This window comes from Barbus barbus, assembly GCF_936440315.1.
Source record: "Barbus barbus genome assembly, chromosome: 27".
Lineage (NCBI taxonomy): Eukaryota > Metazoa > Chordata > Actinopteri > Cypriniformes > Cyprinidae > Barbus > Barbus barbus.
This window is the reverse complement of record NC_136755.1, coordinates 13,077,258-13,104,899: the sequence shown is the minus strand read 5'-3', so window position 1 is coordinate 13,104,899 and position 27,642 is coordinate 13,077,258.

Genomic DNA, 27,642 nt, shown 5'->3' with positions numbered 1-27,642 from the left:
GCAGATCAGAGCGGGTGCTGGGTGTCAGTCTGGCCTTTTCAAATCTGTAGTAAAACACATTGAGATCGTCAGCCAGTTGTTGATTCTCCACAGACTGTGGGGGCGGTGTCTTGTACATGGTGATGTTCCTCAGACCAGTCCATACCGACGCCGGATCGTTGGCTGAAAGTTCTTTTTTCAACTTCTCAGAGTAGTTCTTTTTAGCCACTCTGATCTCCTTTGTTAGTCTGTTCCTGGCCTGGTTATACAAGATTTTATCCCCACTTCTGTAAGCGTCCTCTTTGGCCTGACGAAGCTGTTTGAGTTTCCCAGTAAACCACGGTTTATCATTATTGAATGATAAGAATGTCCTGGTGGGGATGCATATATCCTCACAGAAACTGATATATGATGTTACAGTCTCTGCGAGTTCATCCAGATCGGTGGCAGCGGCTTCAAAAACACTCCAATCAGTGAGGTCAAAACAAGCTTTTAAATCTTGCTCTGCTTCATTAGTCCATCTCTTAACAGTTCTTAATACAGGCTTAGAAGATTTGAGTTTTTGCCTATAGGTTGGTATGAGATGAACCAAACAGTGATCAGAGAGCCCCAGAGCTGCCCGTGGGACAGAGTGATATGCATCTTTAATTATTGTGTAACAATGATCCAATATATTACTGTCTCTGGTGGGACATGTAACATGCTGTCTGTATTTTGGCAGTTCGCGGGAGAGATTTGCTTTATTAAAATCTCCAAGAATGATTAAAAAAGAGTCCGGGTACCTTTGCTCTGTTTCAGATATTTGTTCAGCCAGCTGTTGCATCGCGGCGCTCACGCACGCGTCCGGAGGCACGTACATATTCACGAGAATGAAGGAGGAAAACTCTCGGGGTGAATAGAACGGCTTACAGTTTATGAAGAAGGCCTCCAAATTAGGAGAACACATCTTCTTCAGAGTTGTTACATCTGAACACCAACCTTCATTTATGTAGAAACATAGTCCACCACCTCTCGTTTTCCCCGTTAGCTCCGTGATGCGGTCTGATCTGAACAGCTGATATCCCGGCAAAATGAAGCATGTTATCCGGGATGTTTTCACTCAGCCAGGTTTCAGTGAAGCACAATGCAGCAGAGTTTGTAAAGTCCTTATTTGTGTGGGTGAGGAGAAGTAGTTCATCCATTTTGTTAGGAAGGGATTGGAGATTCGCTAGATGAATGCTTGGGAGCGCAGTTCGGAAGCCGCGTTCGCGGAGTTTAACCAGCGCGCCGGCGCGCTTCCCTCTTTTCCGTCTGAGCGCGCGTTTGACTAGGACCGCTGCCCCTCCGACCAAAACATCCAACAAAGCGTCTGAATAATCAAAAACCGGAAAAAAATTGTCCGGTGTGTGTTGCCTTATGTCCAGTAGTTCGTCTCTGGTAAAACTGACAGTAAGAGAATGACTAAACACAGAACAAACAAACAAAAACAACAAAAGTACGGGAGCGTTCCACACCACAGCAGCCATACTCGGCGCCATCTTGAGTTAATGTATATGTTCATACCGCAGATAATTCGGGAAATGACGTTTGTGAATATGTTGATATGCACATAATGCAGACTGTCCTCCATTTTGTGAACGCTGTAACACGAGGTAATTGTGAAATGCGTTTACGGTAATTCGATTCAAATTGATTCCAGTTAAGGTTATAGTGTTCATTATGAGTTTACTTCAAATTTGTGTTTGGTTTATTAAGTGATCTATTACATATAAAGATCGGATGCACTTATTTTGCAGAACTGTCAGTCTTATCTGTCTATTTTGCCTTCTGCGCGGGGCCTGTGACATTAAGAAATATATAATATATTTATGTGCTCTGAAAGCTATGCTGTGAGCAGCCACAAATATTATTGTGCAATAAGAACATAGACAATTTAGAATTTACATGTATACAATTTGTCATATGAATTGTAAAAAGAGAAGGATTTTGTGATGCTAAATAAAATAGGCCTAGCTGGTATTCAAATTGGATTATATTCTGCTGTTATAGTCTGCATTGCTTTTGCATGGTGACATATGAATAGGTAATGCAATAGAACTTGTATTTTTGCTTAAGCTCTTTTTTTGTTTGTTTCAGATCAATGGACACCTTTGTCATAAACAATTTGACAGACTGGCAACTGACAGACCAGCCATGACTTGCTCCACACACGTCGTCTTTTTCGTTGTTTGGTTTTTTTTAACATCAAGGCATGTAATTAATAAAACTAATGCTACACGTTGCTGTTGTTTGCTAGCTACCATTATAGCGAGAGAACGCGGGTCACGTATTGATGACGTAAAACTCCGGACAAGTCTTCTTGAGTACGTCCGTTTTTATCGCGTCTTGACTGTCGTACAGTCTGACATTAAGACAACTGAGATCCTACAGTCTGACATGGGGATCATGTTCGTACAGTGTGACAAGCAACAATCGCAAAAGACTATTAAAAATCGCACAGTGTGAGCCCGGCTTTATTCGCGCACACTCACTCTTGCTCACTTAAAGGCGGGCGTACACGGTGAGATTTTTGCTGTTTTTACGAGCTCGCAGATGATTTTTTCACTCGGGAGAAATCGAGTGGAATCGGTGATGCTCGCATGGTCGCGGCTCACAGCGTGTGAGAGGAATTACGAGCCGAGCCGAGCACGTTATGAGCACCTCCCCGACTATAACTCAGTGGCAGCAACCATACAGCGTGTGCGTACACTGTATGAATATGAATACGCGTACCGTTACACCCCTAATAACAAATGATGGAATATGCATGTTTATTTCTTTATCTTCCATTTAATTACCCATACATTTTTTTGTACTCAAAGATGAGTTTTGTTGTAAAAAACAAATATGTCTGTGTTTTCTATATCTTTCAGAGGAGGGGATTGATGAGGACAGTTTTAATCTTTTAGATGAGGCTACCATCATCCAGTTGATCCCAAGAGCTGGCCCTCGGCTGAAGTTCCTCAAAAAATTTAGAGAACTTGTAAGATCAATGACATGATAGGCTCAATTCTTCTGCTCAACACACACTGTTAATATTTCTGAGTATTTAATAGTTTCTTTGGGAAGATGGGTTATACTTGCTTTAAGTGCAAAAGGCTAATTTCAGGGGGTATCAAGAGTCTTTTTATGCACTTACGTGCAGTACACCATGTAAACTCAGCATCAACACATTTCCAGTGTAGTGAAAGTGGTTGTGGTAGGACATTTTCTTACATGTGGTCTTTAAAAAGACACTTGGAAAAGGAGCATAAAGTAGGAAATACTCTTGATGACCCCTTTGAAGCCCCACCTGTTGATGTACAGAATGTTGAAATGCGGAATGCGGAAATGGAGCCAGCACAGGGAGATGAGGAAGTTGAGGAGGATTGGGATGAATTAGAGCCAGAGGGTATTACCAATCGGGTGGCCCTCTTTTTAGCCCACCTTAAATCCAAATCTTCTATGACATACTCAAACTTAAACTTTGTGGTTCAGCATACTTCCAGTTTAATTAGCAATATTGTCAGCAGACTGCAATCAAAGACTATGTCTTTATTTCGTCAGTTTGGTCTTGATCAAAGCCTAGAGGTAGAAGATCTTGAGGTGGAGTTCACAGAAGCAGCTGAGCCTTTCAAAGGATTGGAGACAGATTATAAATGGATGCAGTATTTTGCTAAATCTGGAAACTTCATTCAGCCAGTTGAGGAGCTTCTGTCTGGGGTTTCATATGTTCAGCCAATGGCTTCTGCCACTGGCATTGTCCGACAAGTTGCAGTTCCTGATTCATACCACCGTATTCCGTTAAAGAGCCTTTTGACCAAAATTCCTGGGATTTTACAGGCCATGCTGGAATGGCAGCGTAGAGATAGTGATGCAATTCAGGATGTTTTTGATGGGGAATTTTGTAAAACGCATCCATTGTTCCAGAATGAGGTTTCAATCCCACTTGTGATTTACCAAGATGACTGTGAGGTAGTAAATCCGCTTGGTTCTAAGACTGGGATTCACAAGTTAGGACTTATTTATTTCATCTTGAAGAGCTTGCCACCAGACCTGCTATCAAGTTTGCAGTCACAGTTCCTTTTAGCAGTGTACAAATCTGATGACGTAGTGACCTATGGCCTTGATGCAATCCTGCGCCCTATCGTGGAAGAGATCAGATGTCTAGAGAGTGATGGCATCTTTGTTAATACCCCCAACTATCAAGGTGTTGTCAAGTTCACGGTGGTCCAGGTAGTTGGAGACAATTTAGGCTTGCATGCCGTTCTTGGCTACATTGAAAGCTTCAGTGGAAACTATGTGTGTCGTTTCTGCCAAGCAGATAAAAGGGGTGTGAGGTCTCTGACGCTGGAAGATCCTACTTTGTTGCGTGATTGCAATAGTTATGAGGCAGATTTGCGTACAGCTGACTCCTCCCAGACAGGCCTGAAAAGAGACAGTGTCTTGAACAACTTGTCTTTTTATCATGTATCAGACAATGTGGCAGTCGACATCATGCATGATGTACTGGAAGGGGTGGGGCCCTATGAAGTCAAACTTGTGTTGAATTCACTAATTGAGCAAAAGTATCTCACACTAGAAAAGCTCAATTACAGAATAACAAGCTTTGACTATGGATTTTGTGATAAGGGTAACAAACCTACTGTCATAAGCAATCTCAGAAACCCTGAAGCCACCATGCGGCAGTCGGCATCTCAAATGTGGTGCCTACTTAGGTTATTGCCGACAATGATAGGTGACCTTATCCCTATGGATAACAAGCATTGGGAACTTCTACTCCTCCTACTCTTGTGCATGGAGTTCATCTTTTCTCCTTCACTTACTGTAGCAGCAACACTGTATCTAAGCAAAATAATTGAAGAGCATCACTCTCTCTTCCTGGAGCTCTATCCTCACCTACATTTATGGCCAAAACACCACTTCATGCTACATTACCCAGGAGTCATTCAAAAACTCGGACCGTTGAGGCAGTTCTGGGCGATGAGATTTGAAGCTCGACATGCATTTTTCAAACAGGTTAGCCATGTAACTGGTAACTTTAAAAACATTTGTAAAACCATGGCATTTCGCCATCAGATGATGCAGTGCTACAGTTTCCTGTGTGGAAATGTGTTGTGCCACAATACAGAAGTTGGTCCAGGGTACACTACATTTCTGGCCAACATTGAGGGATTTAAAGAGATCCAAAGTGGTCTAGAAGGTATTCCCCTTTTTAGTGAATTGTATGTCCCAGCCTGGGTAACGTTTAAGGGAACTCAATATAGAGCAGGCATGACCGTATTCCTGTCTTATGATCCATATGGAGAGCCTCAGTTTGGTGTTATACAATCAGTTTTACTACTGGAGCAAACATCACATACACCAACAATAACACTTGTTGTAAAGAAGTGGGAAACACAGTGGTTTGATAAGCATTTATTTGCGTACAGTGTGATTCCCACTCAAGTTTTGGCAGCTGTAGATGTGAGAGAGCTGCTTGATTACCATCCCATCCATGCTGTTAAGTCGCACAGAGAGGATGATGATAGTTTATACATTTCCCTGCGCTATAGACTTTTTTAGATAATCAGCGGACTGCCACCAGGTGTGTGTGTATGACACTTGTAAATAGTATTTTGACTAGTTTATAGATGTTTAAAATGCATAGCTTGACATTGTCCGCCATATTAGTTTAGTTTTTAGCCATACATGCTGCGTAAAGTGTCCATTGCTTGAGGATGATCAGTATTGGACTAATGGGATGGGAAGAACTACTGGAACTACTTCTGGGATGGGATGACGTTACCAAACTACTGGGATGTTCTTGAAATGACTACTGGGGTGTTATAAGTTGTACTGTAAGTATTTTTTGGTTTAATCACTTAATGTCTATCTGCTCCATATACATTCTTAGTCACTGCCACATTTATGTTTTAGAAGTCACCTTTTTAAAGACACCTGCATGGTCCAAGAAAGGAAACGTCACCTTTTACAACTAAAAACACGGCAGTTGGGTGATAAATTTGAGCAGTTTTGTGTCTGAAACCATGTGCACTCTTTTTCAAAATAAATGGTATCAAATAGTGGGGAGTGCACCCCACTGGTCTCGAACCCTGGTCCCAATGCATGCTTCCTAACCGCAACACCAAGAGGGGCAAGAGGTTAACCTCATTTACCAACCAGTTCACTACAGTATACATTCTGTGAGAATGCCAGCCAGTACACGTCACACCATGCATACTGTATGCAGTCTTTTGATGTGGTTAAAAAAAAATGCAGTTTTATATCTTGATCCCCCACCCCATCTGTCACCTTGTTTACATTACTGATGTATTCTAGGTGGCTGCCACTGTTTATTATATTGAACTGGATTTTCTGCATAGGTTGAACCTGCTGTTGTCCCTTCTATCCCACCTACAATCTCTGATGTCACACCAACTGCCACTCCTCCAAACCCCATGGAGGATCAAGCAGCAGCTGTTGTACCAGTAAATCAGCTGATACAGACAATACACATCATTCCACAGTTTGTAAGTTCCACTTTAAGACTTGGGTGTCACTTTGTTTAATCAACAGTAGGCTGGGCAATTAATCAAAGCCAAAATTTAGAAACAAAATTGAATGTATCTTGTGTATGTTGATTGATCAAGATGCTTTTTTTTTTCTTAAATTAGCAAATCCACCTGGATAAAAACTAGTAATTTTCTTATCAGCTAAATTCATTTGATTAACACCTTAAACACTGTTATATTTTGCTGTACAATAGTGGTGCTTGAAAAGAGTGAAACACATTGTGATACGATGTGAGCTAACTGTTCATTATTTGAAATCAAGGCAAAGGTTTGAAATAATGGTGATATCGATTTGAATTCGCATCATCATTCACTTCATAAAGTAAGAGATCTGCAATGTTGTCTCTTGTGTAAATTTTCTCAGGATGTCCGGCAGATTCTTACAGGCTTACATGATGGCAAGGAAATTGTTGAGAGCCTTGATGAAGATAATGTCATCACAACTAGTCAGAGACGTCTCCTCGTCCGTATCTTGGTGTCGTACCTCATTGAGAAGTTTGGAGAGAAGTAATTTATTTATTTTTTTATATATAGAATAGGGTTCCTGTTAAATACGCCAACATTCCTATTTTGAAATTGAATTAACATGTTTCAACATAAATAACAAGTACAACGTGTACTTTCATTTTACTTAAATTAAAAAAGCTTTTTCTGTTTTACAGTCCTACATCAGAAACCAAAAAGGCACTGGCATTGGGTTTGGTTCAGTCATTTGCCTGTTTGAAAGACTCATCAAGCAGTGGCAGCGTGAGTGTTTTTTGAAAAATGTCATTGAGATATTTATTTGGGTTGTCATGATCCTCAAACTGATTCAGTTTGATTTTTTCTTTTTTTTTTTTTTTAGTTGCAATCCAAGAGTCAGCCGAGGGCTCTACAACATTCCCCCTTCTGTTTTTGCTAGATCTCCAATTTAGATCTCCTGTTTCTGGCGAATCATCACCAAAGAATAGACACTAGGGTTCGTACATGTGAAAATTATTGTCCCGCAGGTCCTTTTGAAAAGTTGTAAATAAATAATTTGGAATTTGAGGCTTTAATTTTGGCTAAATTTGGCTGGAAGTTACAACCTCGACGCACTGTTGTTTTTGGCAACGGAGCGTGGAGAAGCATACATTCAACGTAAAAGCTAAAACAGTCAGTTAACAGACAAAATACAGCTCACTCCTCCTTGAAACATTTCTGTGCTGTTTGATGCCCGCTGTTATGCACTAAGCAGCAGGAACAATAATTGATCTACTTCTCTGGGGACAGACAGACGTACAGACAAACCCTGTTCTAACCGTAGCACATGCTGTCAGTAAAACGTGCCTCATCTCTATTCATTAAAGATTTCGATTTCTTGGCAGGAAATATGGTACACCCCAGGACGGAGCCACCGGCCAGCCACTGGATTCCTAGAGGAAAGGCTGCGGAACATCAGGAAGCGGCTGAGATCAACCAGCAGGTCGCGGAGCATGGCACAGATGACATCACCACAAACGCCAGATGATGCTGCTCTTGCAAGGCCTCTCATACCAGGTAATTATTAAATAAAAAAAATGATTTGATGAAGCAAAACATCCATATTTCCATATATCCATAGTGACTGACAACTTTGTTGTTCTTTACAGAATGTACTATATCAGACGAACGTGCGTCACAGTTAAAAGAATGGTTGAGAAACAATTCTCAGCCCCTCAGCCAGATAGAGACCTATATGGAAAACACGGCAGTCTACAGGGCAAAGTGGATCAGAGACAACAGTTGGACTATTGATCAAATCCTTGAAGAGTTCCCTTGCCTAATGACCAAAGGCATGGTAGGTATAGGGGAAAATGATCTTACATATGAGGATACATTGTTTATATAGTTTTATTAGTGTGCCACATTGAATTGGAATTTAAAAATGTTATTTCATTTTATAGATTGCACAGGACTTTCTTGTCCTACATGGGGATGCTGCATCCAAGCTTTTTGAAACTTGGCTACCCATTTATGCAGAGAAGGTCCTGTACCTGGCAAAACAGGAGGGGAAGCTAACATTGCCCCTGCATGGTTTAACACCAGGTAATATATTGTCAGCAGATCTTGTAAATGCAGGGAATGCTATGTAATATGTGGGATATTTATGCGATGAAATTGCGGGTATTGTGAAATCAAAGGTATGCTATTTCACATCGTATTGACACCTATGTCTTCCTACAGATGGCGTTGGGGAACTCGCCCTGAGGCAGCTGCCAGGATTACTCCCCCCTACAACATACAAAGTTGGCCGTGGCCGCGGTGTGAAAGTGGTACGCTACACCAATCGTGAATGCAGCTTGGCCTTCATCGATCATAAGGCTGTGAGTCCTCGAAGCACAAGTTTCTGAAGAGGAAACTTTATTCATTTTATCAACATATCTGAGCTCAAGACTGCACGCACACATGCATATTCAGGTTTTAGTATACTTTTGGGGACAGGCCTCAAATATAGCCAGACAGTATTTGGAAATACTGCACGCATTTTCTGAGAATGTTTATTTAAATGATAGATCATCAATCAATTTATGGCTTTTTAAGTCATTTGAGGTCTGAATCCTTCATTTATTTTCTGTAATGTGAGCTATATGCTCTAACACTTGATCAAAAAAGGTTTGGAATAGGGGTGTAACGATACGCGTATTCGTATCGAACCGTTCGGTATGAGGCATTCGGTTCGGTTTTCGGTACGCATTACGTACTGAACGGTTCGTTGGACCATTTTTTTTGCCGACCAAAATTTCGTTATTTCACATGAAGGCGTGTCGCGGGTGGCAAGCGCGCTCATAGAGGCTGCCGCGACCACATCAACTGGCAAATGCAATGTAAGGAATGAAACTGAGCTACTCTTATTGTGTTTGTGTGGACCGTTTATCAGTTTTGACCTGTGAAGCGGGAATTTTTGACCTATGCGCGAACACCACACAGCGCTAAGAGATCCAGACCAGTAAAGAAAGCATTTGAATTTCAAATGCTTTTTGAATTCGCCACTGAAGTAATAACATCGCTGCGAGATCTAGTGAGAAACATGCACATTTCTCTGTTATTAACGGATCAAACAGCGCTGACGTGGAAACCAGGAAGAAACATCGTGCCATGAATGAATTGGCCAGTGTCCACAGATCAGCAACATTCACCATGGATTTACTGTAGTAACACTAACTGCAAGGTATGGAAGTTTGTCAGAAATAGTGGGCTATAATGCTTTCAAGTAACATTACGTCGGTTTTATTTTGACATTATGAATACAATTGCTGCCCTCAAATGTTAATCTGAACTAAAATAAACCTTTGTTTATAACTACTACTACTACAATATTACATTTCATTTTGTCCAAGGAGCTGTTTTGTTTTATATGCTCATAAGAAGAGTCAAGTATAGCTCCATTTATTGCTCAGTAAAAAAAGCAACAAAAAAATAAATAAAAAATCATACTTTATGATGTTAGTTTCATTAAATAAAATAATAGCCTAATAAAAAAAAGCCTTAATTAAAAATTAATTCAAGGAAATTTCTCTGGCATTTATTTATTTTTGCCGTATGGAAAACGTACCGAACCGTGACACAAGTGTATTGAACCGAACCGTGAATTTTGTGAACCGTTACACCCCTAGTTTGGAATATTTCGTTATGCAATGAAATGTAGACTATTACAGTTACATTTTTTTACTATAGTTGTTGGTAGACATTTGGTCCTTACTTGCACTCTTGTATATCTCACTCTCTTGTATTTTATTTTTTAGCCTGGAATAAACATGGTCGAGTACCTCCATGAGGCTAAGGCGTCCAAGCCATACCCCCACGTCCTGATGCTGGGTAATGACCGGAGTGCATCTCAGACATTTGTAATAATATCTGGACAGGCCCTGGAGCAAGAAACACTGCTTCAGGCCATTGATGTCTGTTTTAAGGCATTTTTTGTCTTTGACGTTGAATACCCAAAACAATGCGAGCATGTGTGGAAATTCGTGCAAAATGAAATCTATGAAATTCCAGGAGGGGAGTCAAAAATAGTTACATTTTTCAAAACAAGAATACTTGCTTGCAAGTAGCTTAATAGCAGCTTTTAGGAATTTTAATTTGTTCAATATAGAGCTGCTGAGTGTTGGCCTGTCGAGTGTTGGCCTAATCAATTGTTGTTTTGCTCTGGATGTGTTCCAACTTGAGTGAACTGCACCCGTTCAAGTATATTGTTAGGAACTGCACTAGTTCCAGTATATTGTCGATTTAGTAATAATAATATTAATAATAATAAAATGTAATAAAATAATAACAATAATGTAATAAAATTTTTCAAAGATTCCATTGTTGTTTTGTTTTTGTATTGTTTGTGTTTATTGCATAATATATGCCTAAATCTCGCATGTATTCTGTTCTAGGTTTGTAGTTTAACAGTTTTAAATGGGTAGTCAATTGCAATTTATTTTCTAAATTGTACTGTAATGTGTTAGACTTAATCTAGCATATGGGTTCATTTTACCCAGCATAATATGTAGTTAAATCAACCCATAATTGTAATTAATTTGACCCAGCACTTGGGTACACTATATAACTAATATGTAGTTAAATCAACTCATAATTGTAATTAATTTGACCCAGCACTTGGGTACACTATATAACTAATATGTAGTTAAATCAACCCATAATTGTAATTAATTTGACCCAGCATTTGGGTACACTATATAACTAATATGTAGTTAAATCAACCCATAATTGTAATTAATTTTACCCAGCATTTGGTTAGAATATTTAACTCATCTGTTGGGTTAAATATGACCAACCCATCTTGCTGGGTCAAAATAACTACTGTTGGTCTGGTGCAATATTGATCCAGCGGTTGGGTTATAATTGGGTTATTTCTAACCCAACATTTTTAAGAGTGTAATGACATGATGCATTGACCATGAAGTGGCGGTGGGCTCATGCAAACAGCAAACATGTATTAAGTGTAGAGTTTTCTCATTTAATCTCCCTTTCTGCTAATATATTACCATTTCCCAATTACACACTTGGAAAACATGCCAAATTCATCTGCTGGAAAGTGCTGTCCCTGTTTTCACGTTTTCTTTTTTCCACTTTTGATTTGTATTTCTGTATATGGAAAGGAGCATAATAATTATGAGCAATAGACTATTAATTTGTGGGGAAAAATGGATTCGGTAGCTTACTTAGGCAGCGTAAGCTTGAACATTAACCGTAGGATGACACCAGGTCGCTGCTGTTGGATTGATGACTGTAATTGGTGGACTCCCATTGATGCTTTTATTCACGATCAGGCATGTGTCTGGCGGGCTGTGCTAAAATACCTTCCCCACCTGAATTCATTCACTGCCTCAAATTGGCCCACGAGAAAACGACAGCTGTTATTTTAGGAGAGACTTGAGAGTTATGTGTCTGCTTCCTTCTCAACTGGAAGCTATGAAATTCAGTAAGGTCGGAAATCAGAACGCAGAAGAGCTTCCTCTAGCTTTTGTAATCGCATTTGTCGAAATGATCCACTGGGCAAGTGCAAAGGATGGGATTGTAAATAACCCACTATAATTTGCCAAATAATGATTGTGAAGGAACTTCAGCCAGCAAAAAGTCATTTTGTAGACTTAAGCAGGGCTGGATTTTTGGATAATTAACTTTATGCTCTAGATTATTTGATCAAATTGAGTCTGTTTATTATTCTTTTGTCAGGGTTACATGTGGAATAAAGAAGTTTATTTGTTGCAAAAAAAAACAACCTTTATTCATTCTGAAAAATTAAATACGCTCATATTAAGCTGCTTTGCTAATATTTAGACATTTGCAGGGGTGCCAAAATATATATTTGATTGATTAGATTGTTCAAGTTAAGTCTCTGACCAATAGGCCATGGTCCCCAAATATCTTAGGATGGTTTATAAGCATTTATTTGGACCAGTGGCAGTTCGAATGTTAAATGAAAGGTAGGCAACTCTTTGTGGAATTTCTAAACTTTTTGTGTTATGTGTGTAATTGTGTCGTATGAGAAGCCAAAGACAAATTTCCACAGTAGTGGACAATTAAGTTTAAAATAACTAACTAAAGGTTTTCATTTTATTATGAATTATTCCTCTATTATTATTATTATTATAGAATTAGAACAATTATTAAAACTTTAGTTATATTATTATAGTCACTTGGTATGAACAGGCATTTGCCAAAAAAAAAACACTGATGATATTTGAAAGAATGTTGGTAACCAAACCGTTTTGGTGACCATTGACTTCCATTGTATGGACAAAATGCTCAAAAACTGTCTCTTTTATGTTCTACCGAAGAAAGTAGTACAGGTTTGGAATGACATGAGGGTGAGTAACTGATGACTTAATATTCATTTTTGGGTGAACTATCCATAAAGAATATTTCAGGGCCTATTTAAGAGTGTCTTGGAACAGATTGTTGCTATTGTTATATAATTTCAAGTGCCTTGAATATCTGAGTATGAAGTATTAATATATCAAGTCTTCTGAAATCAAAATGGGTCTGTGAGGACCATTTGTAAATCACACATGTGCAAAGCATTTGTTACAGTCTGATAACAATGCCCCAGATACATTTTGAGAGCTTTCTTTAATACATACCAAACTTAAACGTTGAAGCTAAAGTTATGCCAATATATTGCTTCATGAGAGGCCCGATAGTTGACAGTCTGTTATACACCTTTGTGCTATCAGTGAGGCACGTGCCAGTAGAACCATTTTCCCCTTTTTGTTCCTTCTGCACATCTGGACAACAGCTGAACGTTGTTCAGCATCTGCTGCAGCAGAATCGCTAGAAAGACGGATGAGATGTACTGAATGTGTGCATCTCTGTACCATAAAAAAGCTGCTAACCCCTCCTTGCATCATACCCCCCCAATTACTTGAGCTAATATTTTATCAGGTAACCAAACACAACCAAGCTGCCCAGGCCAGACAACTGTGCAGACAGCTCCCTCTTATTTTTTTAGCAGGGCTGAAAGATGGGCCAGCAGACGCAGATGATCATTCAGTGAAATGTAGGACTCCCAGTGCTGCTGTGGAGAGCTCTGTGGACGCCCAGTGTGTCACGAAGAGGAACAAGAAGACTGAGATGATGCAATATGAGATGCTCTTCTGGATATCCAAAGGTCACACTATAAAAAATGAGGTGTTCTCTGAACTTAAAAACTGAAGGCAACAGTTGTCAAGACTTTGTGGAGTTGAATTCATCTTATTTAAGTACATTTCGTGACAAAAGGTGAACTCAATTGAAAGTTTCATTAACTTAACAGGAGTTTTATGCATAGTTCTCTCTTTATTTATATGGTTGTTGAATATTAGGAAGTTCTCACTGAACACACACTACTGATCAAAAGTTTAGGGTCAGCAGAAGATTTTTATAAAGAAGTCTCTTGGCTACATTTATTTGATAAAAACAAAAAAAGCAGTAATTTTGTGAAATACTATTACAGTTTATAATAAATGCTTTCTCTTTGAATGTATTTTTAAAAAATACATTTATTCCTATGATGGCATCCTATCCAGTCTTCAGTGTCACATGATCCTTCAAAAATCATTCTAATATGCTGATTTGCTGGTCAAGAAACATATTATCATTGTTGAAAATAGTTGTGGAAACTGTGATAATTTTGTTACTCTTTGATGAATAAAGTTAGAAAGAACAACATATTTTCTAACATTATAAATGTCACTTTTGACCAATTTAATGCATCCTTGCTGAATAAAAGTATTCATTTCTTTCAAAAGAAAAATCTTACTGACCCGAGCCTTTGATCGGTAGTGGATGAGAATGCCACAACAGATATTTGTGGGGGGTTTTTTGGTTTTTTGTTTTTAACTAAAACATGCAATCATTGATTGCATTCAAACCAAGTCCTGTCAGTTTGATTTGATCAGATTAAATTATAATATAAAAACTGCGTTGAGATGCATTAATTCTTAAGTAATGGAAGTTAAAACAGTTTGTTTGAGATTTTTATTTATTTGGTCTAAGGATCTTTTTTCGGTTACTGCTGTTCATAAATCTCAAGGTTTATTTATTTATTCAATTATTTATTTAGTCTTATTCTGTAGAACATATACATTTTGATTGCGAGCATGTGTTGTAGATTTCCAGATTTATGTGACATCATTATTTCTAATCTAATTTGCCACAACATCACAATTAAACAAAATTGCAAGTCTGAAAACAGTCTCCGGAATGGCATAGATTCCCGGAAATGTTCCAGTGAAGTCCATATGATTAAGTGGTTTTAAATGTTGCGTGTTGGAATCATGGTGACTTTTTCCACATTATCAAAATACATTTGTACAAAAATAATGACTTTAGACCTCACCCAACCCCTACAACCTTAGACGTTTTCAACATTGTTGCTTTATTATTTCAATGGCAACTTGGATTTACGAGGGAAGTAAATATACATACTGGTGATCATTATAGGTCAATGGCACCAAACTGACCCATGGGAAAGGGGAACATATCACAATATTTATAACACATATTAATGCATCTAAAAGAGGGGCCCATGCTAACCAGCCTTGCCAGATATGGGACCTCAAATAAGTCTGCATACCAGTTTAAATACCTCACGTCATGCATGCACCACCATGCATGCCACAGACAACCAGGCTCCTGAACATGGGAACGGAACAGAAAGAACAATTCAAATCAAACTAACAAGTCTGCGAAATAAATCAAAGGCCACTTTGGATGTTGTGTATTTTATTCAAAGGGATTATACTCCGTTTTTATGGCAGCTTATTGAAGGGTAACCATGGGAGCAGACATTAAACATGTATGTTTTAGGCTGAGGCCTCTTTCAGTCTGTCACCATCAAGTGCCGGCCTTTATTTTGATTTTCTGTACTAGTCCCATGCTTCACGGCGCATGCATGCGCGATGATTTATTTAGTGGTCAGCTGCACCTATAAAAGATGAGTGACATGTGAGAACGTTGTTAGCCGGGACCACAAACCTCTGGCTCCAAACCCAGTCGCATGATTCTAAAAAACACACTTTACAGACTTTAAAAGGAAAAAGAGAACAGGCGATGAGTTTTATGTTCTGATGATTGTCATATAGCTCCAGGAGATGGGAGAAAATGACCTGTTTTTAAATAACATTCAGCTGACTGTTTCTAAGTAGGAAAGTCACGTAAGCCTGATGAACGAACATTTATTTTCATTTTGGATTGTTTAGAGTCAGACAAATAGTAACATTTCCACTCTATTGTTGTATATGAGTTGCAGATCTTTGCTTTACTTTGAAGTTCTTTAATTTTCTTCTTTTCTTGACAAATTTATGCAAGATTCGTGGAATGGGCTGTCATTTCATCAGTTACAAATCAAGAGAATCAATCAGAGCTCAGTTATACAACCTCATGAATGATTCTCATCTTGTGCTGCTGTCTTCCACATGTGCGTTCTGGGTAGGATGCATTATTTGCTTAGTTTTTAACACACCGGTGGGGGGCTTTTTCCTCAAACCCCAAAGTATTCACATGTGCCCAGGCCTCTTGTTTAAGTGAACACCTTCCTCTGCAGGGCTGATGTAGAATGATTTCCTCAGATTGTGTTTAGGCCCTCTAGGGGCAGGAAACAGGAAACAAGGTCGGCAGTATGGTGTTAAAGCATGGCTCTGACAATAACGCTTAGTGACACTTGGCAGGGCTTCGAGTGCAGCTGTTAATGCGTCTTTTCCGCATGGTATTTGTCTTCTCACAGACAGACGGCTGATTTAGTGTGCAAAAATGATGAACGATAAGAGCTGGCTAGAGAGGACTCTTAACGCGCTCTCCCATCACTGACTGGCCTAGACGTTTGCTCAACCTCTGCTCACTCTGAAATGCACACCAATGTCACGTGCACTTGCACCGTTCACACAAACTCAGTAGAAGGTCTGAGAAAGAATCCCACACTGAAAAAGGTAGTTAGGATTGTCTTTTCTGCTGAATATTGCACAGCTTCAATGGGCAACCATGTCAACTAAGCAGAGAATGATTTGGATAATATACTAATTTTATATGAAATTTAGTTACATATTTGGGTAGTTTTAGATTAACTGAAGTCATTTTCTGATTTAGTCACTTTAAGGCAAGTCAGTCACTTGGTGGCCATCTTGATAAAGCCCAAAAACAGGCGATAGTTACAGTACAAGTACAACTCTTATCCACATGAATGGGGAAAGTACAAAAGACCCAAAATATATTTATTACATTTCATATTACATTTTAAGAATACTTTTTTTTTATCTGACAATTGTATCAAGTTTGCTTCTTTGGCTCAAATCTTCAGTATAGTACACTTTAGTATAGGTTCCAATTCTCCCTATTAACTAGTTGCTCATTGGCATGCCTATTATTAACATATTTGCGGTTTATTAGTACTTATAAAGAACACATTCTGCATGACCATATTCTACATCCCTAATCCTACCCAATAGCTAAATGTAACAATTGCCTTGCTAACTATTAATAAGCAGCAAATTAGGAGTTTGAGGCAAAATTCATAATTAATTTGTTTGTTAATAGCAGGAATTGGACCTTAAAATAAAGTGTGACCATTTTTTTTTTAATACTGTTTTTAACATATTTATTTGTATTTTTCAGGGCGGTCCACCTTATATAAGCATCTTGAATCATTCTGCAGTACACAGTAAGGGTAATTCCTGAATCAAAAAGGAGATTGGCTCTTTTAACTGAAGGCGGGACTTCCATCATGGAGTAAAAAATGTTCTTAACATATTTAAATTTTTATACATTTTATTTTATTATTATATATTTTTATTTTTTTAATTTAATTTTTTTATTTTAGTATTTTATTTTTATTTATTTTTTCTATTTTCTGAAGGAGCATAATTGTTCTTATAAATGTAAGGCAGAATGGTCTAGTGGTGCTGTTTTGGTTTAGCATAAAAAGGTACCTGGGTTCAATTACTGATTTAGCATGGTTGTAAAATTGAACCTTGACATCTATTGCTGACAATTTGGTGTCATGGGGGAAAAAGTCATACCATACAAATTTACAGCAACAAAAGGGTGATGCTATTAAATAACGTCAGAATGTTCTATTATCTTTTACCTACAGTAATCAAAGCTACTTGATTTTAAATAAATAAATTTATTTTCATAGTAAATTCTGCATGCACATATTGAAACTGAAATCAGTAAATTTGCCCTGTTTTTTGTTTTAAGTTGCTACATATTAGGTTAAAACACAGTGGCTTTTACTGTTGAGAGCTGAACTCATTCTTCTTGCACAAAGACACGTCCTGAGAAAATAAACTAGCTTGTTAGCAATCATTAGTTAGCCAAATAGCGGTGTATAAGAGAGTCGTGCCAGAGTGTGTGGTGTCCATGCAGAGTAAATCTTGTAGGAATTCTCTGCAGCAGAGGTCAGCGATTCAGTGTTTGGTTTGGTGTGACACTGTGGTAGAACAGTATTCTCAAACAGACCCAACAGATGTAATATTCAAAATATGTGTGTCCAAAGTGCATTTGAGTTCAGGAATTATTGTGTCTCCTTTCATCAATAATAATCTGTGTATTATTTCTAGAGCCGTGGTTATCATCTGGGACATTCCAAGGCATCTCTTCCACCACGCTTGCTAATATTTGTAAATGTTGATGAAGTATATGACGATGAAGTGAACAAAGCACAACATGAATTTTATCCTGTTTCCCATGCCTATTCCCATCATAAAAGAATGGCCGGAAGAGATGGCTGGATGAGGAACGGCTTTTTGAGGGAGTGGTGTGTAGCGTCTGGGTAGGCTCATTGATGGTTGTTTACACTTTGTTTTAAGGGACCCTTTTAGCCTTTTTACATTTGCATATAAATTACCGACCTGGCGTCACACTTTACATTTATATGGGTGCTAAATTGCCAATGGTTTGTCCCCACTATCAAAAAGATGCTAAGCAGATCACCTCTCTGGTCTCCCTATCAAACTTAAAACACATTCCAAAGAGGAGTGAATGACCCCCGTGCCAGGCACCAATGGCCTGACTAGACCAGTGATTCACAATTCCAAATACATGTCGTGGTCCTTCCGAACCATGGTCTCCGGCGTGGGAGGCGGGCGCTCTAACAAGGAGGCTAAAGGCCACTTGAGGTCGGGGAGTGAGGTTTAACCTGCACAACACATACCCGTTGGCCTCTGCTACATACACATCACACACACACACACATAAAGACATTTTCTTTATTTAGGCCATAATTAAGCAGTTATGAATGTATCTGGTATATACATGTGTTGTATGCATATTCCTCTATTATATTAACCTAGTTACAACCCTGTACTTGTATTATTAGACTTTAAAAACCTATATTCAAGTGTATGAGTGTATCTCTGCTTTAATATTGTCTAGGAGTTACTTTTTTGGTATCAAAATGATCTTCTTTTTATTCCTCGAACAATGATGTACACTATATGCTCATGAAATGCATCATACAATTTTTACTATGTTTTGAAGTAAAACTGCACCAACTCTCCAGACTAGCATTAAAAATGCAAATGAGCTATAAACGGAGACAAAGAAAGTTTCTCCCGCTAAAAATTAATGCCTCTGATTGGCCACTCCACCCAAAAAGTGGGTGTGGCTATGAACTATCAAAAGGTCTGAACTCAGACTAATCGGGGCTCAAAACTCTTCTTCTTGAGACAGACACGCTCCAAACTCTCCTCTTGAGTTTAACCTTCTGGCAGTTTTACCTTCAAGTAACTTTGTGGACTTGCTGTGGACTTTCCTATCTTCAGAAGAAAAAGAGGAAAATCTTCAGCTCACTCCTAAAGAAATCATCAAGAACATCTTGTCTACCGCATCAAGACTCTTATTCAGCAACAAAACCAATGCAAGTAACCGTTTACAACTATTTAGATGCATGTTTATGTTTGAACCCCTTTTTAAGGTGAATTGCGATTCTCTGATGATTTTCATTTAGGTTTTGGTTAATTGATGTGAAATACTGCCATTCTTTTGCTCGTCTCTCTCTTTTCCTTACTTTCCTTCATTCTGTATATATATGTTTTTAAGCCCGATTTGCAAATTAATGAGCTTGCTGACTGGTCGGGCTGTAATCAGGGGAAAATCAGCGGGTGATCGGCGCTTCGCGATCTTTATGTGTGAACTACACAATGATGCATCAAAGACGCTCGCTGACGTGTCGCCGACGCGTCGCCGACACCTCGCCGACGCCAAACAAATATCTAGCATGCCAAATATCTAGACCGGTCGGCCGACTCGACATCACGTGGTGTCAGGTGTCGTGACGAGCTACAGCCAATGAAAGAGCAAGGCATGGGTTGAGGTCACTGGAAGAAAAACAGCAGCAATTTATATTTTTGCACATAAGCATCATTCACTCACTTTCACAGGCTTTTGGCTGCTATATTTTTTATTAACCACCAATAGTTACTGTTGCCATGATTGGCAAACACTCACACTACATTCGTGTTCTCACGCAGTGAAAAACACATCGCAGAGCAAAGAGGAAACACACACCGACATAGAAGACAGAGCAGGTTACTGCTGATATGAAACAAGGTCTCAGGACTCTCAGCTTTTAAATTGAGTCATTTTTAAAGAAATTCAAACAATAAATACCTTTTTGTGGCTCTTCAATGTGTCGTGACAGATCACTGTATTGCCTCAGTTCAAACACGTGAACCGATCGTCTTTTCATATTTATTTAATGCACGAAATGAACATGAATAAACATCAGAAAGTGTTTAATTTCAACCGCGGAACACATCATTGTAAGTCCACCGAAGTTAATCTACTCCTGTCTGATTTGGGGTTAAGGCTAGAATGGATACAGCTGCGGCTACTGGGCACGGGCATTTACATATTTTCCGAGCCGACAATATAACGTGAAACCTATGAAATAGTTTTAAAAAGCACATAGCGCCATAATTTCATCACTTTGCGAGTGTCGCAGTGACCGTCTTTTTGCAGTAAAGGTCATAGTTTAATGAGTGGAAGATGACATGAAGCTCGCGGTTAACCTGTATTGAAAACAGATGAGGGTGCATGTGCATATACAGCTCCCGATCAGGGCGAAGTTCACGGGATTTTGTCCACAGAATGATAGGAGCACACTTTTTTAACATATTATTTTATTATTTAACCCTCAGCATTTAACTTTAGCGCTGCAAGCCATGCATACAGTGCATGCGCAGATTTTCTGGTAAGCAAAACAAGCACTTTTAAATACCTCAGCTTATTGCCGTTACAGTGGCAGCCAACAACAGCACAGCTTAACCCTCCGCACATATTTATATTTAGTTATATTGAAAAAGTTTCAATTCAGTTGATCTTTTTCACCCCGTTTTAACATGTATTTCTATGAAGACTGGCCAGCTGTCGGGCAAGATGGCGGATAGCAGCAGTTCTGATTGGTCAGATGACCTCTCAATCAAGCTCTTTGCGAACAGTCAATTCTCGCGTGTTTTCATGACAAAACGTGGTTTATGGACCGAATCGAGTAGTTGGGTGACAGAGTTGTTGTCAGCTCGTGTAGTGTGTAACCCCTGGTTGCAGATAATTTACATAAGAGTCATGTAGTGTGAACGCCACAACGACTAAAAGACAGACAATCAAGTCATGTAGTCTGAACGGCACAGCGATCTGCCGACGTGTAAAGTCGTGTAGTGTGAACTTGGCTTTATATTCACAATTGATTGTCTCTGTGTTCTGCTCACGATTCGAAGTCACTGAATGCTGCTCCTTGCTACATGCTAAACTACTGCTAGTACTGTATAAGTAGGATTATTCAATTGTTCCATGGCCAGGAAAATAATCGTTCCTTGAATTGATATATAATTATGTTGTCTGCTCGGTGGACGGACAGATCAAATAATTGTAATATCGATTCTGCTACAGTTAATTCTAAGATCTAATCTAAATATTTATTATTAATTATAACCAGTTATAATTAATGATAAATACCCCCCTTTTGAGCAAATTTTGCTACGTATTGTATGGTGGAGAATGTGGGCACATTCAAACTTTGTTTGTGAGCAAACTCAGTTTATTTGTGTTTTTGTATTATGCGCGCTTAGAGTGAGACAAGTCACAACGTGAACTCACTCTTTTGATTGCATGGTTTAAAGCCACCTTCAGTACTGCATTTTTAACAGCCTCTATTTGTCTAACATTTAGTCACTGTTAATTGTTAACCTGTTAGCCTGCACCAGAGCGACCTCGCACTGAACGCTCTTTGTTTGCATGTGTCATTGTTTTCTAATAGAATAAATGAAACGGGACAAAGTTAATCTTGTCAAACTCTATATCATTCTGAGGGTCTAAGCCTCAAGCATCGACGACAGATCGCTGTTTTTCGATGGAAAGCTTATAAGGAATGAGTGGCACAAATTTGCTACATTTGTGTAAGCAGTACACATCCAAACACGCAGAGTAAAAAAGCCGTACGTACCTTTATCATTGTAATAACGAGCCACAAACGCGTCCACTGCTGAAATCCCAGTTTAGTTAGAGAGGTAAGGGTCCACAGAAAAACATCCCAGCGAGCACTTTTAGTCCAGCGAAACAATAACGTTGTAATAAGGATGAATATTCCTTTGTTTACGTTTCATTTCTTCAGAGAGTTATTGTTCGCGTCCGTTATGGAATAAATTACGCTCAAAAACAGCGTCTTGGTGGTAAAAAAACAAAACGATTTTGTAGAATACGGTCTTACAAACATAATGAGACCGTCTACGGAAAAAAAAGTCTCAGAAAAGCGGAATATAGATTATTTGAATTTGGCGCTCCCTCCTGCCGGCAGTGACGCTTCTGTGACGCACGCTGTCATCTGAGCGGGGCATAACTTAGCGATCTGCTTTATCCATAAAAAACTGTTTTTTTTTTCTTCTACATTTTTTATATGTGTGTGTGTGTATTGTGTGGGGAATGTGGCCGTGTCTGCATGATTATAATATGTATGGACGCACATCAGCGTGTTTATTAGCGACTCTATGACGGCTATCATTGTGATTCATTGATCAGCTATTATTGATTATATGGCCCATCTGTTTGATTATAATCTGAATGGAAGCACATCAGCGTGTGTTTACTGACTCTATGACCATGTCTGGCAATATCACTTCACGTCTGGCAGTGATATTTATCATTGTAATAACGAATAACGAAGAATACTTCAGTATACATACTATATACAAAGCATTTTTTTCTATTTTTTTTCCTTTTTTATTACTCAAATAATTATTTTTGTATTTTTTAGTGCTCAAATAAATCTGTCTATTATTTTATAATTGAAAAACTATGCAGGAACATGTATAATGACTAAAATAGCTTGTATAATTCTGCAATCCATTTGGTGGTTATTTTTCCTCAAACAGGGGGGTGGGGGGACTATAAATAGTTTCAGAAAAAATATTGCAGGAATCTCATTTTTCATGGTATCTTCTTCAAATTTGAAATATGAACTGATGAGACACATGGCTTTCGATCCATTACTTTTCTGGATTGCTCCAGGACTTATTTCATGTATTTGTATATGAAATAAAAAAACATTCAGTGTGGAAAAATATTTTTCAAGGCACGTCAGTGTCTATAACTTTTTATCTTTTTGAGCATTATCAACTCTGGATGATAGATAGTAAAGCCCAGAGTCTCTTCTTTCCAAAGATACCTAATTTGTTTGTGTAAGCACACTTTGTCACAAACTGTTACCATTTTAATTCAGGTAGGTTATTTTCACCTGCGAGGCCCTAAATGGGGTTGAAGGTTAAAGTGTTAAAGTAAACTGCAGTTCATAATATTAAAATTGTTCTGTAAAGACGAAGAAATCTCTTTTCAGTACATTTTTAATATTATCAAAATCGCCTGTTGGAACGAAGAAAACTTCCTTCATTGCAATAAAGATCTATTTGAGCGATGCTCCTCTTATCATCTTTTAAAGGCCTTATGTGATTGTATCGCTAGACTGAAGTTATTTGTGTTGCAAATTTCCTTCAACTAGATGATCGTTAATCTCTTAGGTTAACAATTAGCGTACGAATGGGTGCCTAATTCAAATCTAATCATATCTAATTGGTATGTAAATGAGAGTCCTAAAAAACCTTGATCAAATGATAATTTGTGTAACAACAGCGAAGAAACCCTGTTGTTTATAACTGTTATCGTGTAACAGGCAGCGAAGGAACCCTGCCACACACCTTTGTGCAGTTAATTTGCACAAACTTTAAAAATCAGTTTGGATCAAATTGCATTGTACTTGTGATCGTTGCAGTAAATCGGCCGCTAGAGCAAGAGCAATCATACAAAACATACATAATGAAGGTCAAAGACACATTATTGTGCACACTGATCTAACCACAGAGATGTGAACAGACTTTGAGGCATTCCTGCAACAGATTCTGTTCAACAAGAGAAACAAGTACCTGACATTTACTTATTTCCATGGATTCAAGAAGAAAAAAACATAATCAGTAGTCAAGGATCTTGTTTTACCATAGAATATCAGTGTAGTTGACCATCTGATGTTGGTACAGCGCTCTCAGAGGAAAACATCTATTAATAATAAACATGTTGTAAACATACTTAGACTCGTAGCATTCATCATGTTACAATGTACTCTCATATTACTTTTATGTACTATAACAAATATTTTATATCTGAGAAACTATTTATTATTGTTTAGCACATTATTAAATCTATTTGTGAACATTAAACATTCTTAGATGCGTAGCATTCATCATGTTACAATATATTCTCATATTACTTTTATTGTTTTATATAGAGCATGAAAACATCATCGTGCCATAAGAAATTTAAATACAATGAATTGTCCATCATATTCAAACACTGTAGTCTGGAATTACAGTTTGGGAGAAAAACAACTATGATTTTGCAGTCATATAGTCTAGTATGTATGATAGTAGCTGTTATGATTCTGCGGCCATAGACACATGTATGCTGTGAACTACAAAAGGATGTACTTTGTACCATTACAAAAAGGATATTTTATATCTGAGAAACTAATTGTTATTGTTTAGCACGATATTAAATCTATTTGTGAACATTAAACATTCTTAGATGCGTAGCTTTCATCATGTTGTCGTTTGGGAAAAACCCAACTAAACGCGTTCAGGTTTGTCACAATAACACGTTAACTAATGCAAAAAAATAAGCATTACTTATTCATCAGATCGATCGATGTCTTCTGGATGAACTCTCCTCTTATTCTGAGGTAAATCCAGCCTTTACTCAGTGCGTCTTCTTCCAGAAACGAAAAGTAGCAGAGATGAACAGAGTCTCGTGACTGTTTGTTTATGTTGTTGGGCGTCTCCAAGCTCGCGCGGGTCACGTGGTTATTTACATGTGAACACGAGGGGGCAGGATCACATTAGAAATAATGAGTTAGACTGGACAGACTGTCGGTTTCATACGGATTACTTTATCACAGAACATTTATTTTCGACCACAGTTACTTCAGTTGAAAGCAGACACTTCAGGCTTTCTATAGAGATAACTCTCATGTTTCTGTGTTGAGTATTTGCTGAGTTACACTTCATTTTAGTGACGCGTTACTATAAACAGATCGCGGAGACGGAGAAGACGGAGAAGACACCCTGTTTGTTTTCTTTTTTCCCCAAAACCACAAAGTTTTGTTGTAATCGTGAGTGTACTCAAAAAAAGTAGACACTTAACAGTTTCGATTGATGTATAACACTTATTTGTGTGACCAAAATCAGACCAGCAATAAAAATGCAAATGGGCCATAAACAGAGACAAAGAAAGTTTCTCCCGCTAAAAATTAATGACTCTGATTGGCCACTCCACCCAAAAAGTGGCTGTGGCTATAAACTATCAAAAGTTCCGAACTCAGACTAATCGGGGCTCAAAACTCTTCTTCTTGAGACGGACACACTCCAAACTCTACTCTTGAGTTTAACCTTCTGGCAGTTTTACCTTCAAGTAACTTTGTGGACTTGCTGTGGACTTTCCTATCTTCAGAAGAAAAAGAGGAAAATCTTCAGCTCACTCCTAAAGAAATCATCAAGAACCTCTTGTCTACAGCATCAAGACTCTTATTCAGCAACAAAACCAATGCAAGTAACCGTTTACAACTATTTAGATGCATGTTTAAGTTTGAAGGTGAATTGTGATTCTCTGATGAGTCTCATTTAGGTTGTGGTTAATTGATGTGAAATTCTACCATTATTTTGCTCTTCTCTCTCTTTTCCTTACTTTCCTTCATTCTGTATATATATGTTTTGCTTAGTTTAGTTGTATGTTAGCTATAGTTTCATTTATTAAATCCCTTATATTCACAATTGATTGTCTCTGTGTTCTGCTCACGATTCAAAGTCAAAGTCAAAGTTACTGTATAAGTAGGAAGGCTATGGACGAGCTCACAGAGACTGTAACATCTTATATCAGTTTCTGTGAGGACATGTGCATTCCTAACAGGACTCATCTATTCTACAACAATGCCAAACCATGGTTCACTGCCAAACTCAGACAGCTCCGTCAGGCCAAAGAAGATGCTTACAGAAAGGGGGATAAAGTCTTGTACAAACAGGCCAAATACACACTGGAAAAGGAGATCAGAGTGGCAAAGAGGAATTATTCTGACAAGCTCAGGAACAAATTCTCTTCCAGTGATCCTGCTTCAGTGTGGTTAGGATTGAAGGACATCACTAGCTACAAAACACCACCCCCCAGCACTCTGGAGAATCAACACCTGGCAGACGACTTAAACGAGTTCTTTTGTCATTTTGAACGATCACCCCACACCCGCCCAGAACACCCCTCCACACAACCATTCACACCTCCAGCAACCCCTCTCTCCCCCACATCTACAATTCAAATCAGCGAAGAAGATGTGTGCCAGGTCTTCAGGAAGAACAAAAGAAGGAAAGCACCTGGTCCAGATGGTGTGTCACCAGCCTGCCTAAAAATCTGTGCTGATCAGCTGGCCCCCATCTTCACACAGATCTTCAATAGATCACTGGAGCTGTGTGAAGTCCCCTCATGCTTCACACGCTCCACCATCATCCCCGTCCCAAGGAAACACAAAATTACTGGACTTAATGACTACAGACCTGTGGCCCTAACGTCTGTAGCCATGAAATCATTCAAAAGACTGGTTCTGGCTCATCTGAAGGACATCACTGGACCCTTACTGGACCCCCTGCAGTTTGCCTACAGAGCAAACAGGTCTGTGGATGATGCAGTCAACATGGGACTGCACTTCATCCTGCAGCATCTGGACAGACCAGGGACTTATGTGAGGATCCTGTTTGTGGACTTCAGCTCTGCTTTTAACACCATTATCCCGGAAACCCTTCAAAATAAACTAACTCAGCTCTCCGTCCCCACCTCCGTCTGCCAGTGGATCAACAGCTTCCTGACAGACAGACAGCAGTTAGTAAAGCTTGGCAAATTCACATCCAGCACTCGCAACATCAGCACTGGAGCTCCTCAGGGCTGCGTTCTCTCCCCACTGCTCTTCTCCCTCTACACCAACGACTGCACATCTAAAGACCCCTCTGTCAAGCTCCTGAAGTTCGCAGACGACACCACACTGATTGGCCTCATCCAGGACGGTGACGAGTCTGCTTACAGACAGGAGGTTAAGGAGCTGGCTGTCTGGTGCAATCTCAACAACCTGGAGCTTAACACGCTCAAAACTGTGGAGATGATCGTGGACTTCAGGAGAAACCCCCTGCTCTCCCCCCACTCACCATCATGAACAGCACTGTGACTGCAGTGGAGTCATTCAGATTCCTGGGCACCACCATCTCTCAGGACCTGAAGTGGGATATTCACATTGACTCCATTGGCAGGAAGGCCCAGCAGAGGTTGTACTTTCTTCGCCAGCTGAGGAAGTTCAACCTGCCACAGGACTTACTGAAACAGTTCTACTCTGCCACCATTGAATCCATCCTCTGCACCTCAATAACTGTCTGGTTCAGCTCAGCTACCAAATCTGACCTCAGAAGACTACGGAGGGTAGTCCGGACTGCTGAGCGAATCATTGGTACAACCCTCCCCACTCTCCAAGAACTGTACTTATCCAGAGTGAGCAAAAGGGCTGGCAAAATCACTCTGGACCCCTCACATCCAGCACACTCCCTCTTTGAACTGTTACCGT